At 38.9% G+C, this 4,902-nt stretch overlaps 1 pseudogene; it reads right to left on the reverse strand.

Annotated features, from left to right (window-relative positions):
* Positions 1-3,862: 3,862 nt before the first annotated feature.
* The window catches only part of LOC101563308, a 10,216-nt pseudogene continuing 9,176 nt past the window's right edge, over positions 3,863-4,902 (reverse strand).

Consider the following 4,902-nt stretch of genomic DNA (forward strand, 5'->3'; position numbering starts at 1 on the left):
TGTCTCATTCATATTTATTTCTCAATAAAAAAATAAATATTAAAAAAAGAAAGTGTAGAGTTGATGACAAACCCAGGATGATTCTGCACATAAAGGGAGCCCAGCAAAGGTGGCTCTGAGCCCCTCAGGACCCAGCCACTGTCCTCTTTATCCAATCTCTCTGTACTAAATAGTGTGAAGACAGGAAATTTTTGACTGATACCATAACCACAGTAGAAGCATCATTTAAGAAATGTTTTAAGAAGCCTTTTATATATGTAGCATTATAAAAGAATTAAATTCATCCCTAATATTAGTATTTAAATTCCATTCTTTTTTCCTCTTGGTATGTTGAAAGTTCATGCTTTTCTACGACTAAGGGAACACATGAGTGAAATACCCAGGCTCCATTCTGCAGCTGTCAGAATGTCACTCTTGGCAGCTGTGTGTTAGTATCAGTGGTTCTCACATCGCCTCCAGAAGGGCCTGTAGGTCACAGAGATCCACACAAATCCGTTAGATATCCTTCTAGCATGCCTGTGGAGAAAATGACATTAACTAAATGGGCGAATTAGGTCTACATTTAGACACCTCCTATTAAACAAAAGCTATTACACTGTTAAGAAAATAAATTGTTTAATTCAATATTTTAAGTGTGAGAAGTTAAATGCTGGTCTGAGTTAGATGTCTTCTACATTTATCACCCTAAAGACAGAGATATGAAAATGTCTAAACCATTAGCCACCTAATACCTTCAAATGTTTTACTCTGGTAGCCATAAATTTGATCAAATGATGGAACCATAGTTAAGAAGAATTATCCATGCAGTAGTCAAATAAATGCAGAGTTCCCAAGAGGTGGACACCTTAGCTCAGTAATGCATCAGCTGACAACCAGAGGCACCATGAATAGTGGTAGACTTAGCAGATTCGTAAAATAGCAAAAAATAATTTAAGGCAGTAACCAGAGAAAAATTGTAAGATCCTAATCCAAACCTATGTCCATATAAAACTGAAGGTGCAGAAATCCTCCAGAAATGTTATTTTCTTGTTTAAATTAATACAGATGACATGAAAGTCTTTATTTTCTAAGACATACACTTATAAAGCTATTTTGTAAATTTTACATTTTTACATATTTTATTTGTAAATTTCAAAAATGAAACCAGTATTTTTCAGTTGATGAAAGCTGGCTGATTCCTAAATAGTACAGTAGTTCTATTTTCAATATTTTACAAACTTCTAAACTATTTTTCCACCATGAAAACAGCATATTGAACTGTACCAATTTGCTCAAGCTGCCCCACTTCTAGTTTTATATTCAAAGGAAATAAAATCAGTAACCCCAAGAGAAGCTTATGCCCCATGTTCATCATGGTGTTGTTCATTACAGCCAAAATATGGAAACAACCTAAGTATTCATCAACATATGAATGAATAAAATATGAGATATAATACAACCTATAGTAAAGCTTATTAGACTTTATACACAGTGCATAGATGTAAAAGGAAGGAAATTATGTCATTTCCAGCTCTATGAACGTACCTGGAGCACATTTTGCTAAGTGAAATGAGCCAGACACAGGCACTCCCAACCTGACTTATATAGAGAACTGTAAAATCCAAACTAATAGAAAAGAGTAGATTGATGGTTGCCAGGGACTAGTGTGAGGGGAACGTAGGGATATTTTGGCCAACAGGAACACATTTTCAGTTATAAGATGAGGAAGCTCTGGGAATGGTAATGATGGCCATATTCATCTGTGATAGTCATTATATACTGTATGTACACCTCACGGCATCACACAGTACATCCTGTATGTAGAAAATTTTACTTCTTAATCACATATTTTAAAATTTAAAAACAAAATTAAAATTAATGCTAGTGTGTGTGTGTGTGTGCATGCACGTGTGTTTCTTTGCAGAATTACTTCCAAAACTTGTCCTTCAAAATCTGCCATATGTATCCTTTCTTTCTAAAGCAATTCCCTAGGTCAAATCTGAATTGTGATCACTCAGTAAATATTTGTTGGATTAATGAATGCATGAATAAGCAGGTAGATGCACATCCACAAGATCACAGCAGCCTCTGTTCTCATCCACCCTGAGACCTATGGAGTCAACCCTGCCAGGCTCCCACTTCCCATCTTCAGCCTCTCACCCAAGAATTACCAGTCGTGTGGTAGTTGGTTCAGCACTACAATTCCTCCTCACTTGGTGCCAGCTGATGACCTCAGTCCCTTTTGCTCACTGAGTCCTTGCCCTGGGTGAGCTGTCTGCTCCAGCTCAGAGCCTAGCTCTTGCCAGAATGAGGGCAGACACAGCCCTGAGCTGCTCCTCACATACCCTGCCATTCAATTCAAACATCAACAACAAAACCCTGAAGCAGAAAGCTAGAACTACACTGGCATGGGCATAATGCAGCTGCCTTGGAGTGTTCTGAGGTTTCATTCATAAGAAGTATTTATCCAACTTCTTCCCCTACTGCAATAAGTGCAAGAGTGCATTTCTAACAACCCTCCTAGTGATGCTGCCCCCTTGGTGGGTCACTCTGAGAACCTGGGCTGTAGAACGGGGGTTGTCAAACTTGTCTGCACAATGGGGTTATCCAGCTCATCGTTAGAAATGTGAGTGGCTGAGACCCACCCTACCCCCACAAAGATTCTGATTCAGTTGATCTACAGTGGATCCCAGACATCAAAACTTTAAAGCTCCTCCAATAATTCTAGTGTGGAACTGGTGCTGAGAACCACTGCCTGAGACCAATATTTTAAAATCTTTTCCCTCACTGTCTCCCATGTGATGGAGCCTTACCAAGCATATTGCCACTTAATACCCACATGAACTTTTAATATCACACATGTACTACATTAATATACTTTTGGCTCTCCATGAGCTAGTTTTTCTCCCTTCAGGGGACATACTATTCATGCAGGAAAGGTATGCTTAGACTTCACTCAAAAGCTGGTTTCGCCCCAGCACCTACACATCAGCTCTGGCACAAATCCCTCCTGTGGAGGCAGAGACTCAGCTACTAGGAGTCAGGCAGGAGGAAAGTTATCATGAGACCACTGGCTCAGTACACCCTGACCTTCACATCCAAAGCCATAATTGGCTGCTTGGTCTGACAGTCCTTAGTGCTTGCCGCCAACTCCCTGGCTACAGTCACAGAAGCTAATGTGTGTCTTGCCCAATTCAAATATGGCCCCAATCAAGCAAACTATGATTTTGCCAGTACTTCCCCACCTGTGTTAACAAGCCAAGACTTCTTTTAGATCCCTAAGAACAACCTCTGCCTGGAAAGGAACAAGCTGTCCATCACAAGTAGAGCAAGATGGGTTTTCCCCCAAACTTCTATTTTGAAGAGATATTTTTTCCAAACTTTTATTCTGAAGAGCAAAACCAAATCAAAAACAAATAGAAAAAAGAAAGACAGAAACAGGGTAATATGCAACATTCCGTATGCTACACATTTTCAAAGCAAGAATAGCAAATTAACAATGGTTGTTATATCACCTATCTTTATTGTCAAATATGTTGCTCAGATTAACTAATACAGGTATGCAAGACTGGACAAATGATTGAATATTAACACTTGCTTTCAATAAACTTTACTTTTTTTCTTGTCTTTTTTTACTTTTTAAAAAATTATTTTATTTTTTCCAATTTAAATATTTTTATTGAAGACATTGCATTTCCACTTGTAGTACAGTTCTTAAAGCGTAATGCCAAGTCTCCCTGTGTACATGTTCCATTATTCAAGTATTGAGAATGCCCAGTACTTTACTACAGCAACTTTTAATTGCCACAGAATTCACTACAAATTTAAGTCCTTCAATTTTATCGGTTGTGGAAAACTGCTACTATCTATATTTAGGGTTGGCTTAATCCACCTCTTCAATGGTGGGCCCCAAGGAAGCACCCCAGAGGGAGGGTCTCCTCCACCAGGGCAGCCCCAGGCATTCCTCCAGGCCTGCCACCTGCACTGTGGTACAGCTTTGGATTGTGGGATTGCAGACTTTCTCCAGCTCCTTCTGCTGATGCTCAAATTCTTCTTTCTCTGCAGTCTGATTCTTATCCAGCCAGTTGATGATTTCATTACACTTGTCAAGAATCTTCTGTTTATCTTCATCATTAAACTTGCCTTGAAGTTTCTCATCTTCAACAGTTGCTTTCATATTGAAAGCATAAAACTCCAATGAATTCTTGGAGGATACTTTGTCCATTTGCTTCTCACCTTCAGCATTGTATTTCTCTGCTTCCTAGGCCATACGCTCTATGTCCTCCTTGCTCAAATGGCCCTTATCATTGGTGATGGTAATCTTGTTCTCTTTTCCTGTACTTTTATTGACTGTAGAAACACTGAGGATGCCATTGGCATCAATATCAAAACTTACTTCAATCTGAGGACCACCACAGGGTGTAGGAGGTATACCTATGAGTTCAAACTTGCCAACCAGATTGTTATCCTTGGTCACGGCATGCTCACCTTCATATACCTGAATGCACATGCCAGGCTGATTGTCAGAGTAAGTAGTAAAGGTCTGGGTTTGCTTGGTAGGAGTGGTGGTATTGCACTCGATGAGGACTGTCATGATGCCACCAGCAGTTTCTTGTTTTTTCCCATAATTTTATTGAGAAACAAATAGCAATGAGACAGTTTCAAACCAAATTGGTAGGACAGTTTCAATAATTAACACACTGCATACATTCTTCCTTGTGATTAACTGCTGTACAAGATGCGGACATGATATCCTATTTACAAACACCATTAGAACAAATCCCTCTATTCATTAAGAGAATATAACTATCTGTCCTAACCACTTTGAATACACAGATACAAAATGTACATTCATCTGTATCCCTTTTTCTTGTTAAGTTCCGTTATTTGAATATTATAGGTGTGTAAACTCAGCAAAATATT

Source organism: Octodon degus, unplaced genomic scaffold (assembly GCF_000260255.1).
Source record: "Octodon degus isolate 3935 unplaced genomic scaffold, OctDeg1.0 scaffold00111, whole genome shotgun sequence".
Taxonomy (NCBI): domain Eukaryota; kingdom Metazoa; phylum Chordata; class Mammalia; order Rodentia; family Octodontidae; genus Octodon; species Octodon degus.